At 42.7% G+C, this 19,432-nt stretch overlaps 1 protein-coding gene across 1 annotated transcript in view; it reads left to right on the forward strand.

Moving 5' to 3' along the window:
* The window catches only part of LOC112260516 (contactin-associated protein-like 2), an 80,101-nt gene that overhangs the window by 15,926 nt on the left and 44,743 nt on the right, over positions 1–19,432 (forward strand). The window lies entirely within an intron of this gene.

Genomic DNA, 19,432 nt, shown 5'->3' on the forward strand with positions numbered 1-19,432 from the left:
GTGCAGGCAGCGAACGGTTGAAAAGCATGCATTTGGTTTTACTAGCGTTTAAGAGCAGTTGGAGGCCACGGAAGGAGTGTTGTATGGCATTGAAGCTCGTTTGGAGGTTAGATAGCACAGTGTCCAAGGACGGGAATATATAGAATGGTGTCGTCTGAGTAGAGGTGAATCAGGGAATCGCCCGCAGCAAGAGCAACATCATTGATATATACAGAGAAAAGAGTTGGCCCGAGGATTGAACCCTGTGGCACCCCCATAGAGACTGTCAGAGGACCGGACAGCATGCTCTCCGATTTGACACACTGAACTCTGTCTGCAAAGTAATTGGTGAACCAGGCAAGGCAGTCATCCGAAAAACCGAGGCTACTGAGTCTGCTGATAAGAATATGGTGATTGACAGAGTCGAAAGCCTTGGCAAGGTCGATGAAGACGGCTGCACAGTACTGTCTTTTATCGATGGCGGTTATGATATCGTTTAGTACCTTGAGCGTGGCTGAGGTGCACCCGTGACCGGCTCGGAAACCCGATTGCACAGCGGAGAAGGTACGGTGGGATTCGAGATGGTCAGTGACCTGTTTGTTGACTTGGCTTTCGAAGACCTTAGATAGGCAGGGCAGGATGGATATAGGTCTGTAACAGTTTGGGTCCAGGGTGTCTCCCCCTTTGAAGAGGGGGATGACTGTGGCAGCTTTCCAATCCTTGGGGATCTCAGACGATATGAAAGAGAGGTTGAACAGGCTGGTAATAGGGGTTGCGACAATGGCGGCGGATAGTTTCAGAAAAAGAGGGTCCAGATTGTCAAGCCCAGCTGATTTGTACGGATCCAGGTTTTGCAGCTCTTTCAGAACATCTGCTATCTGGATTTGGGTAAAGGAGAACCTGGAGAGGCTTGGGTGAGTAGCTGCGGGGGGGGGCGGAGCTGTTGGCTGAGGTTGGAGTAGCCAGGCGGAAGGCATGGCAAGCTGTTGAGAAATGCTTGTTGAAGTTTTCGATAATCATGGATTTATCGGTGGTGACCGTGTTACCTAGCCTCAGTGCAGTGGGCAGCTGGGAGGAGGTGCTCTTGTTCTCCATGGACTTCACAGTGTCCCAGAACTTTTTGGAGTTGGAGCTACAGGATGCAAACTTCTGCCTGAAGAAGCTGGCCTTAGCTTTCCTGACTGACTGCGTGTATTGGTTCCTGACTTCCCTGAACAGTTGCATATCGCGGGGACTATTCAATGCTATTGCAGTCCGCCACAGGATATTTTTGTGCTGGTCGAGGGCAGTCAGGTCTGGAGTGAACCAAGGGCTGTATCTGTTCTTAGTTCTGCATTTTTGAACGGAGCATGCTTATCTAAAATGGTGAGGAAGTTACTTTTAAAGAATGACCAGGCATCCTCAACTGACGGGATGAGGTCAATGTCCTTCCAGGATACCCGGGCCAGGTTGATTAGAAAGGCCTGCTCACAGAAGTGTTTTAGGGAGCTTTTGACAGTGATGAGGGGTGGTCGTTTGACTGCGGCTCCGTAGCGGATACAGGCAATGAGGCAGTGATCGCTGAGATCCTGGTTGAAGACAGCAGAGGTGTATTTGGAGGGCCAGTTGGTCAGGATGACGTCTATGAGGGTGCCCTTGTTTACAGATTTAAGGTTGTACCTGGTGGGTTCCTTGATGATTTGTGTGAGATTGAGGGCATCTAGCTTAGATTGTAGGACTTCCGAGGTGTTAAGCATATCCCAGTTTAGGTCACCTAACAGAACAAACTCTGAAGCTAGATGGGGGGCGATCAATTCACAAATGGTGTCCAGGGCACAGCTGGGAGCTGAGGGGGGTCGGTAGCAGGCGGCAACAGTGAGAGACTTATTTCTGGAGAGAGTAATTTTCAAAATTAGTAGTTCGAACTGTTTGGGTATGGACCTGGAAAGTATGACATTACTTTGCAGGCTCTCTCTGCAGTAAACTGCAACTCCTCCCCCTTTGGCAGTTCTATCTTGACGGAAAATGTTATAGTTGGGTATGGAAATCTCCGAATTTTTGGTGGCCTTCCTGAGCCAGGATTCGGACACGGCAAGGACATCAGGGTTAGCAGAGTGTGCTAAAGCAGTGAGTAAAACAAACTTAGGGAGGAGGCTTCTGATGTTGACATGCAATGAAACCAAGGCTTTTTTTTTCAGAACTCAACAAATGAGGGTGCCTGGGGACATGCAGGGCCTGGGTTTACCTCCACATCACCCGCGGAACAGAGGAGGAGTAGAATGAGGGTGCGGCTAAAGGCTATCAAAACTGGTCGCCTAGAGCGTTGGGACAGAGAATAAAAGGAGCAGATTTCTGGGCATGGTAGAATATATTCAGGGCATAATGCGCAGACAGGGGTATGGTGGGGTGCGGGTACAGCGGAGGTAAGCCCAGGCACTGGGTGATGAGAGCGGTGAACGAGGCAGTTAACCCACCGTTCCTAGGCCGTCATTGAAAATAAGAATGTGTTCTTAACTGACTTGCCTAGTTAAATAAAGATTCAATAAAAGGTGTAAAAAAATATATATATATATATTTTTTTTTAGCGGCGCACAAACATACCGATTTCCGATTGTTATGAAAATTAGGGCCGATTTCAAGTTAATCGCTCATTGCGATTAATCGGTCGACCTCTAGTTACAACAATATACTAGTCATGTTGTCCACAAAGACACTTAAGTAAATACTACAGTATCCTAGTAATGTCCGGAAAAGCATTATAGTAAATACTACTGTATACTACAGTCATGTCCTCAAAACACTACATTGAATACTACACTATACAGTTCTACAGTCATGCCCAGTAAACACTAGTGAATACTAAAGTATACTAGTTATATCATAGTAAGCATTACACGATTGAGGGATACTACAGTGGGTAGTATAGAATTATATAGTATACTACAACATTCTAAGGTAAGTACTACCCATGATCAAGGGATAGCACAGTGTGTAGTTTGGGATTCTACAGTATACTACAGTTTACTACAGAATCCTATAGTAAGTTCTATAGTAAACTGAAGTATTTTTTATGTGTGCGAGTGAGCGGTCTGATTAACATGCCACACTTCTCAGTGTATTACTGTAGCGACTCTACCATTGTGTCACTGACCTTGGCGCAGCAAAAAGACATGGGTCATCAACAAATTAAAGGAGCATTACATGGTGGACCCAATTCATTAGCCTATCCCCATCAACATTGTCTTGAATATTTAAGAGTCTTCCGGTTTTAAATTGCTTCATAAAATGAAGAAATGTTGTCTGACTATAAGCCTTATTAGGCGTAGCTTGATGATAGCTAGTGGGCGTGTGGCTATAGTCACCATTAACCACATTACTACTAATGTTTTGTGTAGATAGATATGGTAATATAGGCCTAGTTCCATGTGATGTAAATAGAATAAACTGCCTATTCTCCACTAAAACAAAACTCAGCAGCTCATGCACTGTTAGACAAGAAATTACCAATAAGGAAAACGAGCTGATGTACAGAATATCCAGTGGCCATTTTGAAACATCAGCTCCCCTGTAGTCATCGCCCTCAATTAATTTGTTTTCATGTAAGCTCAATGTTTGTTAATGTTGTGCTACTATAGCCACAAGGCTGCTGGAATTATTCTCCCTATGTTTAAGGAAAATGTGTACTGCCAGTCCTAGACATGAGATGAGAGTGGGCCTTGCTGCTGCTGATATTGAAGGTCTTCGTTGTGCTCTTAGCAGAAATGAGGCTATCACAGGAGACTGCACTTAGGCTCTGTTGCCAAATCAATAACATTGGACTGTCTACATCAGAGATGGGGAGATCTGGGCTCAGCCCACAGCTACAGTAGATGAACAGCAGTCTGAGAAATGAGCTGTCAGCATCTAAGCCATGCCTTTATGCGCCAAGGAATTCATCTGGTTCACTTAATGTATGTTCAACCATCTGGGACAATCTCACTACAACAGACGGTCATGATACAAGACGTGTGTGTGTGTGTGTGTGTGTGTGTGTGTGTGTGTGTGTGTGTGTGTGGGTAGGTGGGTGTGCATACAGCACAATATTGGCTCACAGATGATGAGTAAAACTCAGTCAACACTCGGTGTATGACCTAATCTGGTGTATAGAAAACTTTCGGAATGCCAAAGCTACAATATTGTGATGAAGTTCTTCCACTTTCAAGTTCTGCTCTCAAAACGTTGTTGACAAAATCTGTCTTGGAAAGCAGTGGGGTATTTTCTATAACATGGCAGTGTGTTTCAACATTTTCTTCCACAAATAATTATTAGGATTCTTGGGTCTTAGAAAGTGTTTGTTGTCTGGATATCTTTATTCTGTTGTGAGGGGCTACACATTCCATCTCCACCTGTCAAAATACAAAGAGGAAATTATGTGTTTGTTCTTTTGCATTTCTATCAAACAAAAAGCATTCCTCCTTTGTCAGTCTGGGCAGACACTTTGATGGAGGCAATTTTCTGTTAAATGTTAATTGAGGCAAATGAAGGGAAAGTAACAAACAATCAATATAACTCCTTGGGCACTCAGTGGTCCAGCAACATTCTTACTGTAGGTGATTCAGATGTCCACAATCACATTGGTCCTTGTCTTAGTGTCATAAACCATGTTTCCATCCAGTTTTTATGTGAGTAAACTCATATCGAATAAAATAAATATATTTTATAAATGCCGACACGTTTGTTGGACATGGTGGGATCTTTTTGTGTCAGTCAAATTAAGTATACAAGAAATGGTGGTGGAAACGCCGCTATGTGCAAATATTGATATAATAACCATCATATTGAAGTAAACTTGGAGTCACGCGATGATATTGTGTGTGGTCCTCCCACTATGACTCGGGAAACCATACAGTTTATTAGGCCACAGATGGAATATCTTATGAACTTCACAGGGTGGTGAAAGTGCACAGTGATCTTGATGCTCCTTTCCAATAAATATCGAGGGTCTTATTCTGGAGACATGATGATCGAGGCTTGACTGCCTTCTGACAAATAAAAATATTCTCATCATGTAGACTACCCTACCCGCACTGTATCTGCTATACCCGCACTGTATCTGCTATACCCGCACTGCATCTGCTATACACGCACTGCATCTGCTATACACGCACTGTATCTGCTATACACGCACTGCATCTGCTATACCCGCACTGTATCTGCTATACCCGCACTGTATCTGCTATACCCGCACTGTATCTGCTATACCCGCACTGTATCTGCTATACCCGCACTGCATCTGCTATACCCGCACTGCACCTGCTATACCCGCACTGCATCTGCTATACCCGCACTGCATCTGCTATACACGCACTGCATCTGCTATACACGCACTGCATCTGCTATACACGCACTGCATCTGCTATACACGCACTGCATCTGCTTCGCTAGAGCGCACACGCCTAAATCAGACACATCTGCTGTAAACACAACAGTTTTTGTGACTTAACTATCGCTAAGAGTGACCGCATTTCAGCCGTGCGTAATTTCCATGCAATGGAAACGCATTGAACTTTAGATTTTTATTTGGTATATGAAAAATTAAGCGAAAAAGTACATTTGTATGCACTACATCACGCAAAGCCTTTTATCCAAGTCAATTTGATATTGGATATATTGACACTATTCTCGCATTATTTACCAAGCAGTTGCCAAGCAGTTGGTTTGTTGTTTAGGGAAACCTCAGGAATGTAGACAGCAGAGTTATTCAGATAGTATCTCTATAACAAATTTGGTGGGAGGTAGCCACATCGCTAAAATCTGAATCTACATGTCATAGTTTGTTAGTAAAGGAGCAGTGAAACCTTTCCTTAAGTCTATAACGTTGCTTTTGAAGTCTATTAAATGTATCTGGCTTATGGCTACAGATTCAAGAGTGATAATTCACTTTTGGAAATGATGTTGACCTCTGCAGCTCCAATTAAACATGAGTGCATGGTGCATGTTGATTTGGAGGCCTGTAGTTAATGAGATTGTAGAGTGTGCAGTGAGTTTTGAAATGCAGCCCCGAATTCTTACCGTTGACCTCTGTAGCCAAGCAATATTGAGCCATTAGCAAAAGTTACACTAGGAGTCTGTTAGTCTCTTAGACAATAAGATGGCGCCTGAGAAGAAGGCAGATATTTTACGTGCCCCCAACAGATAGTGTTTTATTTGCATTGTTTTTTTTTAAAAAGTGTTATTTTTTTATCTTATTTTATGGAATATCCGAAACATACAATATACTTGCAGTGAAGCCGCTCAACAACTACACCATAACAGACTCCCATTCAGAGCGACACACAGAAGCATCCAGGGTCAATGCCCTGCTCAAGGGCACGTGGACAGATCTCCCACCAGGCCAAAAAACGTGAACCCGAACCCTCCGAGATCCCCCCCCCACAGTTCCCCAATAGCTGTCCCTCAACCATTTGAGACCCCTCCTACAGTCCCCCCAAGAATAAAAAATACAAATAAAAAATACAATTCCATTCCCCACCCCCAAGAACCCCCAATGCACCAACAACCAAGAGAATGAACTAAAGAGAAGAAAGAAAAAGACACAAGAAAGGACAACTTAAAATCATAACAACAATGCCAATTGTATAATTTTGTGTGCATTTCCGGCACTATTACATGTATATGTGTTCTTGTATGCGTTTATTAGATTGATAGTGTGTGTATATATGCAAGGGTTCAAACACCTGCACAGCATCAGCCTCAGGCAACCCGGCATTAGCTGTAAAAACACTGCCCATCAGTGCCATTCAAACATACTTTTAATTCTGTTTTATTGTGATTTTTTTAAACTTTTATCTTTGACCATCTCCCACACAGCAACTCCACTCCCACTTGTCTACAATTCCACATCCCAACCTTCAGCTTCCCTCAGCCCATCCCACCTATCTCTGCTGGCCACCCTCTTCGGATTTTTCTACGTAACATATATCTTTCAACTATGCTGTGATGTTTAACGTACAATTTAAATCTATCTAATCATTTGATTAGATTGAAATTGTACGTTAAACATCACAGCATCCACAGAATCCACAGATTGCGAGTTGATGATAAATACTTTTACTAAGAGTATTAGTATATTAGTAATTGACTGACCCGGTCTCTCCAGATCTCATAAAAGGAATATTTCTAGGGTCAATAATAGATCAATGCTATGCATTTTCAGCCATTCCTGAACCTGAGATCTTCATTCAGTGGGAGAGGATAAGACTGAAAAGAGAACATCTGCCTAAAATATCTAGCTTCCTCTTTTAAAATATAATTTGGAGAATCATCGATGATTCCGTCTACAGTAACGAGTTTCTGCAAATTCTTTTGTTATCGTTCCTGTACTGGAGATTCAGGAAGAATTTTGTGCATTTTTCTCCATATTCCATCCAGTTTGCTTTATTTTTGTAATAGATTACATTAGATCGTTCTTGAATAAGTTCCTCAAGTTCTTTTTGTTTTTCCTCTAACTTATTTTGCATCTCTGTAGTATCGTTTTTATTGCTATCTACCTGTACCATTAGTTCATTGATTTCCCTTGTTAGTCTCTTTAGCCAGAAACTGCCTTTTTTATTATTGATGAATATTGAATAGAATGACCCCTGAAGGTACATTTTAAAGGTATCCCAAACAATAAGGGGATTTCCTGAATCTATATTATACTTGAAAAATTCAGTTATAAATTATTTTGTCTTAGTTAAAAATAAGTTGTCCTCCAGTAAACTTTGATAAAATGTCCAATATCGCCGTCCACTTGGAAACTCTATAAGAGTTATGTGAATGCCAATTAGATGATGAGCCGATCGCATTCTGTCTCCTATTAAAACTTTTTTAACCTTTGATGCAAGAAAGAGGCAAAAAGGTAGTCAAGGCGACTAGCTTGATTAAGTCTCCTCCATTTATATCTCACTTGGTTGGGATTTTTTAGTCTCCAAATATCCACTATTTCTAATGTGTCCATAATATTTGTGAGTTCCTTAAGGGCACTGTGATGGTAGTTTGTCGAGTGATTACCTTTATGGTCCATCGAGGTACTTAACACTGTGTTATAGTCTCCTACCATAATGATATGATAATTAATTTGTTGCCTGTAAGTTAAATAAACTTGTATAAATGTTTACGAAGAATTATGGATCATCCTGATTTGGACCATATAGATTAATGAGCCAAATCTTTTTTTTGGCCACTTTCATATTCAAAAAGATCCACCTTCCTTACGAATCATTCCTGACTATTTGCACATTGAGATCGAAATTCTTGTTAATTAATATCATCACACCTTTTGAGTTCCTTTGTCCATGACAGAAAATTATTTCATCACCCCATTACCTTTTCCACACAACTTCATCTATGGATGTAGAGTGAGTTTCATGAAAACAGTATGTTATATTCCTTTTCCTTTAGCCACGTAAAGACTGATCTTCTTTTTTTATAATCTGCTAAAACATTAGTTATAACTGGCTATACTTATTTCACCCCTTACCATAACTAGATACTATTCTCAGTCTAAATTGACCATAATTAGTGCTTGTAAAGTTACTGCCATCAGAGGTATTATGACGGTCAAAATTAGAGCTTTCAAATGTCTGATATTTAGAATTCAAGAAATAGGTTCTAGCAATATTTGTTTTATTCCCTTGCCTGTTTGCCTGTGAGCCAATGCCACAGATGTTAGAACATTGAGACAAGATATGTGTGTAGTAAATCTGAGTAGGTTGATGAGTATGATATTGGATGTGATTTAGTGAGTGTGTACGATGTCTGCAATAAGAGTAAGACTGTGTGCTGTCCAAATAAATAATAACTCTGCCAATTTGCATGGTTGAGTGTCTGTGTGTAACATGTAGTGCGTATAGCCTTAATATTCATGATGATAATTGTAATCCATATCATATCACCGTCATAGTTGCATCATAATTACCTTTAACATCATTGAAAAACATATCCCAGCATTTTCATAGCAATTGATGTTTCACATGATCATGAACAAGACCTTGCATTACTCTAGAGACGGCTTCACTACAGTACAAATGTATTCTGTAGAATGTTATTATTCCCCAATGCCTCTATTCTGATATCTTCCCCTTGCTTGTTTAAACATATAAACTTGTAGACAAATACATAAAGATAGACAAACAAAAAACATATTAAATTATAAAACAGTTCTCGACAATAGAGAGAGAGTGAGAGAAGATTGCGAGATCAGGTGTGTGTATATAAGTCCATATGTGTAAGCGAGCATGTAATTGAGTACGTGTGTGTTCATATCCACTTCATGATGTTCAGGTATTTTTATAGTTCCCATACTTTCTTTTTTTGTAACCTGAATTCCCTGTAGAATTTAGTACAGCCATGGTGTTATGGAGCTGTCTCGGAATAGCTGTCCATCTATAAAGAGTTTGTCCACAATGATAAAGGCACACTTAACCTTCTCCCTCTGTTGCCTTTGTACCGGACACAGTCTCTTATGATGTTTGTTTATCTCCCTTGGAAATTGGTAATAGAGACTGAATTTGGTCCCTGTCTTTAAGCTCCCTTCCCTCCTTTTGATCAGCTCCTTTTGTTGGTAGTGTTCAAATTTTGCGATGATCGTTTGGAGACCCTTGGTCTTGTCGCTCCGAGCTCCAAGTGTGTGTACTCAGTAGAAAGCCACCTCCTTTACAGTCTCTATACAAATCAAATCAAATCAAATTTTATTTGTCACATACACATGGTTAGCAGATGTTAATGCGAGTGTAGCGAAATGCTTGTGCTTCTAGTTCCGACAATGCAGTAATAACGAACAAGTAATCTAACTAACAATTCCAAAAAACTACTGTCTTATACACAGTGTAAGGGGATAAAGAATATGTACATAAGGATATATGAATGAGTGATGGTACAGAGCAGCATAGGCAAGATACAGTAGATGATATCGAGTACAGTATATACATATGAGATGAGTATGTAAACCAAGTGGCATAGTTAAAGTGGCTAGTGATACATGTATTACATAAGGATGCAGTCGATGATATAGAGTACAGTATCAACGTATGCATATGAGATGAATAATGTAGGGTAAGTAACATTATATAAGGTAGCATTGTTTAAAGTGGCTAGTGATATATTTACATTTCCCATCAATTCCCATTATTAAAGTGGCTGGCTGGAGTAGAGTCAGTGTCATTGACAGTGTGTTGGCAGTAGCCACTCAATGTTAGTGGTGGCTGTTTAACAGTCTGATGGCCTTGAGATAGAAGCTGTTTTTCAGTCTCTCGGTCCCAGCTTTGATGCACCTGTACTGACCTCGCCTTCTGGATGACAGCGGGGTGAACAGGCAGTGGCTCGGGTGGTTGATGTCCTTGATGATCTTTATGGCCTTCCTGTAGCATCGGGTGGTGTAGGTGTCCTGGAGGACAGGTAGTTTGCCCCCGGTGATGCGTTGTGCAGACCTCACTACCCTCTGGAGAGCCTTACGGTTGAGGGCGGTGCAGTTGCCATACCAGGCGGTGATACAGCCCGCCAGGATGCTCTCGATTGTGCATCTGTAGAAGTTTGAGTGCTTTTGGTGATAAGCCGAATTTCTTCAGCCTCCTGAGGTTGAAGAGGCGCTGCTGCGCCTTCCTCACGATGCTGTCTGTGTGAGTGGACCAATTCAGTTTGTCTGTAATGTGTATGCCGAGGAACTTAAAACTTGCTACCCTCTCCACTACTGTTCCATCGATGTGGATGGGGGGGTGTTCCCTCTGCTGTTTCCTGAAGTCCACAATCATCTCCTTAGTTTTGTTGACGTTGAGTGTCAGGTTATTTTCCTGACACCACACCCCTCTGGTGGCCAATGGTGGCCCTCTGGTGGCCCTCTTGAAGCATGTGGGAACAGCAGACTGGTATAGGGATTGATTGAATATGTCTATACGAAGTTTCAAGGCAGATTGCATGAATTCTCTGATTGTGCCCTCTGGACTATTGGATGCGTCCTCAGGAATCACAGAAAAAAAAATATTTTCACGCATGCTACGACTTTGTATGTCTACTAGCGACTTCTTAAAGTCCTGTTTTCCTTGAGGAGACAATCCATGTTGGAATCGTTGATTTTTACCTTGGCTGTGAGTGCCTTGTTCTCTACTTGGAGAATGAGAATTTCACTCTGGCTAAACTCAAAACTCCCCCTCAACCCTGCTACTTCCTCACACAACTTTTCCAGTGTTGCATGGATTCCAGCCAGAGCACTAGCCTCTACATCAATGGTAAGTAAATTGTCCGTGTCTGTAGATTAAACTGGATTTCTTTTTGGCGGGGGGGTAAAGTTCTTTTGTGAGGTAGTCGGATCTTTCCATGATGGGAGTATGTTGTTCCCCCATAGCGTAAAGCTGTTGGTACTCGTCGATATCCCTCGGGATCTCCTTAGTATCCAGGTTGGCTCTTTACTGCAAACAGTTGTTTTACGAAAAGATAACGAGTCTTTCTCATGACGACGACAGGTGTCTGTAGTACAGCCAGCTAGCCCTCCCGGAATCCACGCAAAAAATGGAACATACACTTGCAGTCCCAGACGTAAAGGATAACCGCGCCGTGGAATCCTTAGCAGGAAAAATCTTTTTAATTAAAAATATTTAATATAAACAACAAACCAAGTGTAGACAGTACAATGTTCTGTTGCGTGCTCTGATTATGTATGCTGTGTGATGATGTCACCTTGTGTTTCTTGACACACTTTATTTGCGTTGTTTACCTCTTGAAATGAGCAATCCCGTATCTGGGATCGTAATTATAGCCTCAAGCTCATTAGCATAACGCAACGTTAACTATTCATGAAAATCGCAAATGAAATGAAATAAATATATTGGCTCTCAAGCTTAGCCTTTCGTTAACAACACTCATCTCAGATTTTCAAAATATGCTTTTCAACCATAGCTAAACAAGCATTTGTGTAAGAGTATTGATAGCTAGCATAGCATTAAGCCTAGCATTCAGCAGGCAACATTTTCACAAAAACAAGAAAAGCATTCAAATAAAATCATTTACCTTTGAAAAACTTCAGATGTTTTCAATGAGGAGACTCTCAGTTAGATAGCAAATGTTCAGTTTTTCCAAAAAGATTATTTGTGTAGGAGAAATCACTCCGTTTTGTTCATCACGTTTGGCTAAGAAAAAAAAATGAAAATTCAGTCATTATAACGCTGAACTTTTTTCCGAATTAACTCCATAATATCGACAGAAACATGGCAAACTTTGTTTAGAATCAATCCTCAAGGTGTTTTTCACATATCTATTCAATGATATATCATTCGTGGAAGTTTGGTTTCTCCTCTGAACCACATGGAAAAACGCATGCAGCTGGAGATTACGCAATAATTTCGACGGGGGACACCAAGCGGACACCTGGTAAATGTAGTCTCTTATGGTCAATCTTCCAATGATATGCTTACAAATACGTCACAATGCTGCAGACACCTTGGGGAAACGACAGAAAGTGTAGGCTCATTCCTTGCACATTCACAGCCATATAAGGAGACATTGGAACAAAGCGCATTCAAAATCTGGGGCATTTCCTGTTTGAAATTTCATCTTAGTTTCGCCTGTAGCATCAGTTCTGTGGCACTCACAGATAATATCTTTGCAGATTTGGAAACGTCAGAGTGTTTTCTTTCCAAAGCTGTCAATTATATGCATAGTCGAGCATCTTTTCGTGACAAAATATCTTGTTTAAAACGGGAACGTTTTTCATCCAAAAAATTTAATAGCGCCCCCTAATGCATAACTGGTTAACTTATTTTGTACATAATGTTGCCGTTACTGTCTCTTATGACCGAAAATAACTTCTGGACATCGGGACTGCGATTACTCACCACAGACTGGCAGAATCCTTTTTTTCCTTTACCTTCTTGATGCACCCATCCCATTAGCGGGATCATCTACAGCTGGATTGCAGCGCGCCAAATTCTAATTAAATTATCAAAAATATTTAATTTTCATGAAATCAAAAGTGCAATATAGCAAAACACAGCTTAGCTTGTTGTTAATCCACCTGGTGTGTCAGATTTCAATAAAGCTTTTCGGCGAAAGCTATCCAAGCATTTATTTAAGAACATCTCTCTCAGTAGACAAAATATTACAAACAGCTAGCCGCCAAGTAGATTGGTCACAAAAAGCAATAAATTAAATTGCTTACCTTTGATGATCTTTGGATGTTTGCACTCACGAGACTCCCAGTTACACAAATGTTCCTTTTGTTCCATAAAGATTATTTTTATATCCAAAATACCTCAATTTGTTTGGCGCGTTATGTTCAGAAATCCACAGGCTCGAGTGGTCACGACATCGCAGACACAAATTCCAAATAGTATCCGCAATGTTCAAAGAAACATGTCGAACTTTTTTTAAATAATCAATCCTCAGGTTGTTTTTTCAAAATATAATTGATTATACACTGCTCAAAAAAATAAAGGGAACACTAAAATAACACATCCTAGATCTGAATGAATGAAATATTCTTAAATACTTTTTTGTTTACATAGTTGAATGTGTTGACAACAGAATCACAGAAATGATCAATGGAAATCAAATTTATCAACCCATGGAGGTCTGGATTTGGAGTCACACTCAAAATTAAAGTGGAAAACCACACTACAGGCTGATCCAACTTTGATGTAATGTCCTTAAAACAAGTCAAAATGAGGCTCAGTAGTGTGTGTGGCCTCCACGTGCCTGTATGACCTCCCTATAACGCCTGGGCATGCTCCTGATGAGATGGCGGATGGTCTCCCGAGGGATCTCCTCCCCGACCTGGACTAAAGCATCCGCCAACTCCTGGACAGTCTGTGGTGCAACATAGCGTTGGTGGATGGAGCAAGACATGATGTCCCAGATGTGCTCAATTGGATTCAGGTCTAGGAACGGGCGGGCCAGTCCATAGCATCAATGCCTTCCTCTTGCAGGAACTGCTGAGACACTCCAGCCACATGAGGTCTAGCATTGTCTTGCATTAGGAGGAACCCAGGGCCAACCGCACCAGCATATGGTCTCACGAGGGGTCTGAGGATCTCATCTCAGTACCTAATGGCAGTCAGGCTACCTCTGGCGAGCACATGGAGGTCTGTGCGGCCCCCCAAAGAAATGCCACCCCACAACATGACTGACCCACCGCCAAACCGGTCATGCTGGAGGATGTTTCAGGCAGCAGAACGTTCTCCACGGCGTCTCCAGACTGTCACGTATGTCACATGTGCTCAGTGTGAACCTGCTTTCATCTGTGAAGAGCACAGTGCGCCAGTGGCGAATTTGCCAATCTTGGTGTTCTCTGGCAAATGCCAAACGTCCTGCACGGTGTTGGGCTGTAAGCACAACCTCCACCTGTGGACGTCGGGTCCTCATACCACCCTCATGGAGTCTGTTTCTGACCGTTTGAGCAGACACATGCACATTTGTGGCCTGCTGGAGGTATTTTGCAGGGCTCTGGCAGTGCTCCTCCTTGCACAAAGGTGGAGGTAGCGGTCCTGCTGCTGGGTTGTTGCCCTCCTACGGCCTCCTCCACGTCTCCTGATGTACTGGCCTGTCTCCTGGTAGCTCCTCCATGCTCTGGACACTACGCTGACAGACACAGCAAACCTTCTTGCCACAGCTCGCATTGATGTGCCATCCTGGATGAGCTGCACTACCTGAGGCACTTGTGTGGGTTGTAGACTCCGTCTCATGCTACCACTAGAGTGAAAGCACCGCCAGCATTCAAAAGTGACCAAAACATCAGCCAGGAAGCATAGGAACTGAGAAGTGGTCTGTGGTTATCACCTGCAGAACCACTCCTTTATTGGGGGTGTCTTGCTAATTGCCTATAATTTCCACCTGTTGTCTATTCCATTTGCACAACAGCATGTGAACTGTATTGTCAATCAGTGTTGCTTCCTAAGTGGACAGTTTGATTGACTTGGAGTTACATTGTGTAAAAGTGTTTATTTTTTTGAGCAGTGTATATCAACCCGGACTTTAGCTTCGTCAATAGGAGAGAGAGACACAATAGCTGGGACACCCAGCTATACACTGACGCGATGTGATCTTTCTCGCTCGTTTTTTCAGAATAAAAGCCTGAAACAATGTCTAAAGACTGTTCACAACATGGGGAAGCCATAGGAAAAGGAATCTGGTTGATATCCATTTAAATGGAGGCAAGGCATTCAATGGAACATGGAGCTTTCAAAATAGAGGCCACTTCCTGGTTGAATTTTCCTCAGGTTTTCGCCTGCAATATCAGTTCTGTTATACTCACAGACAATATTTTGACAGATTTGGAAACTTTAGTGTTTTCTATCCTAATCTGACCATTATATGCATATTCTAGATTCTGGGCCTGAGAAATAGGTAGTTAAATTTGGGTACGTTTTTCATCCAAAAATCAAAATACTGCCCCCTACACTCAACAGGTTAACGAGTCTGACGAGGCTGACACGAACGATATACTGCTTTCTTGGGAACAGGCCCAGATCCCTGTGATTTGCGTGAAGAGGAGGCGGAGAAAAAGTGGCCGGAGGGCAGGCTGCCTTCTGAGAATTCCTAGGCGATTGAATAAACTCCCACTTCCTTCAATTCTGCTAGCAAACGTGCAATCTTTTGACAATAAAATAGATCACCTACGCGGAAGATTAAACTACCAACATTCAAAACTGTAATATCTTATGCTTCACGGAGACGTGGCTGAATGAAGATACTATCAACATACAGCTGGCTGGTTATATGGTGCACCGGCAGGATAGAACAGCGGCGTCTGGTAAGACAGCCCGCCGCCCATTGTATTTTTGTAAATAACAGCTGGTGCACGATATCTAAGGAAGTCTCGAGCTATTGCTCGCCCGAGGTAGAGTATCTCATGATAAACTATAGACCACACTACCTACCTAGAGAGTTTTCATCTGTATTTTTCGTAGCTGTTTACATACCACCACAGTCAGAGGCTGACACTAAGACAGTATTGAATGAGTTGTATTCTGCCATAAGCAAACAAGAGAACGCTCACCCAGAGGCGGCGCTCCTAGTAGCTGGGGACTTTAATGCAGGGAAACTTAAATCCCTTTTACCAAATTTCTATCAGCATGTTAAATGCGCAACCAGACGGAAAAAAACTGGACCACATTTACCCCACACACAGAGACGCATACAAAGCTCTCCCTCGACCTCCATTTGGCAAATCTGACCATAATTATATCCTCCTGATTCCTGCCTACAAGCAAAAATTAAAGTAGGAAGCACCAGTGACTAGGTCAATAAAACAATTGGTCAGATGAAGCAGATGCTAAGCTACAGCACTGTTTTGCTAGCACACACTGGAATATGTTCCGTGATTCCTCCAATGGCATTGAGGAATACACCACATCAGTCATTGGCTTCATCAATAAGTGCATCGATGACGTCGTCCCCACAGTGACCGTATGTACTAGACGTCGACCGACTAATCGGAATGGACGATTAATTAGGGCTGATTTCCCGTTTTCATAACAATCGGAAATCTGTATTTTTGGGCTCCGATTTAAAAAATAAAATAAATATATTTTTACACATTTTATTTAATCTTTATTTAACTAGGCAAGTCAGTTAAGAACACATTCTTATTTTCAATGACGGCCTAGGAACGGTGGGTTAAACTGCCTCGTTCAGGGGCAGAAAGACAGATTTTCACCTTGTCAGCTCGGGGGATCCAATCTTGCAACCTTACAGGTAACTAGTCCAACGCAATAATGACCTGCCTCTCTCTCATTGCACTCCACAAGGAGACTGCCTGTTAACGCAAATGCAGTAAGCCAAGGTAAGTTGCTAGCTAGCATTAAACATATCTTATAAAAAAACAATCAATCATAATCACTAGTTAACTACACATGGTTGATGATATTACTAGATATTATCTAGCATGTCCTGTGTTGCATATAAATCTGACTGAGCATACAAGCATCTAAGTATCTGACTGAGCGTTGGTAGGCAGAAGCAGGCGCGTAAACATTCATTCAAACTGCACTTTTGTGCGTTTTGCCAGCAGCTCTTCGTTGTGCGTCAAGCATTGCGCTGTTTATGACTTCAAACCTATCAGCTCCCGAAATGAGGTTGGTGTGACCGAAGTGAAATGGCTGGCTAGTTAGCGCGCGCTAATAGCGTTTCAAACTTCACTCGCTCTGAGCCTTGGGGTGGTTGTTTCCCTTGCTCTGCATGGGTAACGCTGCTTCGATGAGGTGGCTGTTGTCGTTGTGTTGCTGGTTCGAGCCCAGGGAGGAGCGAGGAGAGGGACGGAGGCTATACTGTTACACTGGCAATACTAAAGTGCCTATAAGAACATCCAATAGTCAAAGGTTAATGAAATACAAATGGTATAGAGGGAAATAGTCCTATAATAACTACAACCTAAAACTTCTTACCTGGGAATATTGAAGACTCATGTTAAAAGGAACCACCAGCTTTCATATGTTCTGATGTTCTGAGCAAGGAACTGAAACGTTAGCTTTCTTACATAGCACATATTGCACTTTTACGTTCTTCTCCAACACTTCTCCATCTACTTGAGGCTAAATTGATTTTATTGATGTATTATATTAAGTTAAAATAAGTGTTCATTCAGTATTGTTGTAATTGTCATTATTGATCCTCCAATAATCGGTATCGGCGTTGAAAAACTCATAATCGGTCGACCTCTATGTACATACCCCAACCAGAAGCCATGGATTACAGGCAACATCCACACTGAGCTAAAGGCTAGAGCTGCTACTTTCAAGGAGCGGGACTCTAACCTGGAAGCTTATAAGAAATCCCGGTTTGCCTTCTGACAAACCATCAAACAGGCAAAGCATCAATACAGGACTGAGATCGAATCGTACTACACCGGCTCTGATGCTCGTCAGATGTGGCAGGCTTGCAAACTATTACAGACTACAAAGGGAAGCACAGCTGAGAGCTGCCCAGTGACACGAGCCTACCAGACGAGCTAAACTACTTCTATGCTTTCTGCGAGGCAAATAACACTGAAACATGTATGGAACACCAGCTCTTCTGGAAGACTGTGTGATCACGCTATCTGCAGCCGATGTGAGTAAGACCTTTAAACAGGTCAACATTCACAAGGCTGCAGGGCCAGACGGATTACCAGGATGTGTACTGCGAGCATGCGCTGACCAACTGACAAGTGTCTTCATTGACATGTTCAACCTGTCCCTGACTGAGTCTGTAATACATACATGTTTCAAGCACACCACCATAGTCCCTGTGCCCAAGAACACTAAAGCGCGACCCTCCTAAACGACTACCGACCCGTAGCACTCACGTCTGTAGCAATGAAGTGCTTTGAAAGGCTGGTCATGGTTCACATCCACACCATTATCCCAGAAACCCTAGACTCACTCCAATTTGCATAGCGCCCCAACAGATCCACAGATGATGCAATCTCTATTGCACTCCACACTGCCCTTTCCCACCTGGACAAAAGGAACACCTATGTGAGAATGCTATTCATTGACTACAGCTCAGCGAACAACACCATAGTGCCCTCAAAGCTCATCAATAAGCTAAGGACCCTGAGACTAAACATCCCCCTCTGCAACTGGATCCTGGACTTCCTGACAGGTCGTCCCCAGGAGGTAAGGGTAGGTAACAACATATCCGCCACGCTAATCCTCAACACGGGGGCCCCTCGGGGGTGGGTGCTCAGTCTCCTCCCGTACTCTCTGTTCACTCATGACTCCACGGCCAGGCACGACTCCAACACCATCATTAAGTTTGCCGGTGACACAATAGTGGTAGGCCTGATCACCGACAACGACAATACAGCCTATATCGGAGACCTGGCCGTGTGATGCCAGGACAACAACCTCTCCCTCAACGTGATCAAGACAAAGGAGATGATTGTCGACTGCAGGAAAAGGAGGACCGAGCACATGCCCATTCTCATCGATGGGGCTGCAGTGGAGCAGGTTGAGAGCTTTAAGTTGGTGTCCACATCTCCAACAAACTTACATGGTCCAAGCACACCAAGTCAGTCGTGAAGAGGGCTTAACAAAACATATTCCCCATCAGGAGACTGAAAAGATTTGGCATGGTTCCTCAGATCCTCAAAAGGTTCTACAGCTGCACCATCGATAGCATCCTGACTGCTTGCATCACTGTCTGGTATGGCAACTGCTCGGCCTCCGACCGCAAGGCATTACAGAGGGTAGTGCGTACGGCCCAGTACATCACCGGGGCCAAGCATCCTGCCATCGAGGACCTCTATTCCAGGCGGTGTCAGAGGAAGGCCTTTAAAAATTGTCAAAGACTCCAGCCACCCTAGTCACAGACTTTTCTCTCTACTACCGCAGGGCAAGTGGTACCGGAGCACCTAGTCCAGGTGCAAGAGGCTTCTAAACAGCTTCTAACCCCAAGCCATAAGACTCCTGAACACCCCCCACCCCACCCCCCCCCTCCTCTTTACACCGCTGCTTCTCTCTGTTGTTATCATCTATGCATAGTCACT

Source organism: Oncorhynchus tshawytscha, linkage group LG10 (genome assembly GCF_018296145.1).
Source record: "Oncorhynchus tshawytscha isolate Ot180627B linkage group LG10, Otsh_v2.0, whole genome shotgun sequence".
Lineage (NCBI taxonomy): Eukaryota > Metazoa > Chordata > Actinopteri > Salmoniformes > Salmonidae > Oncorhynchus > Oncorhynchus tshawytscha.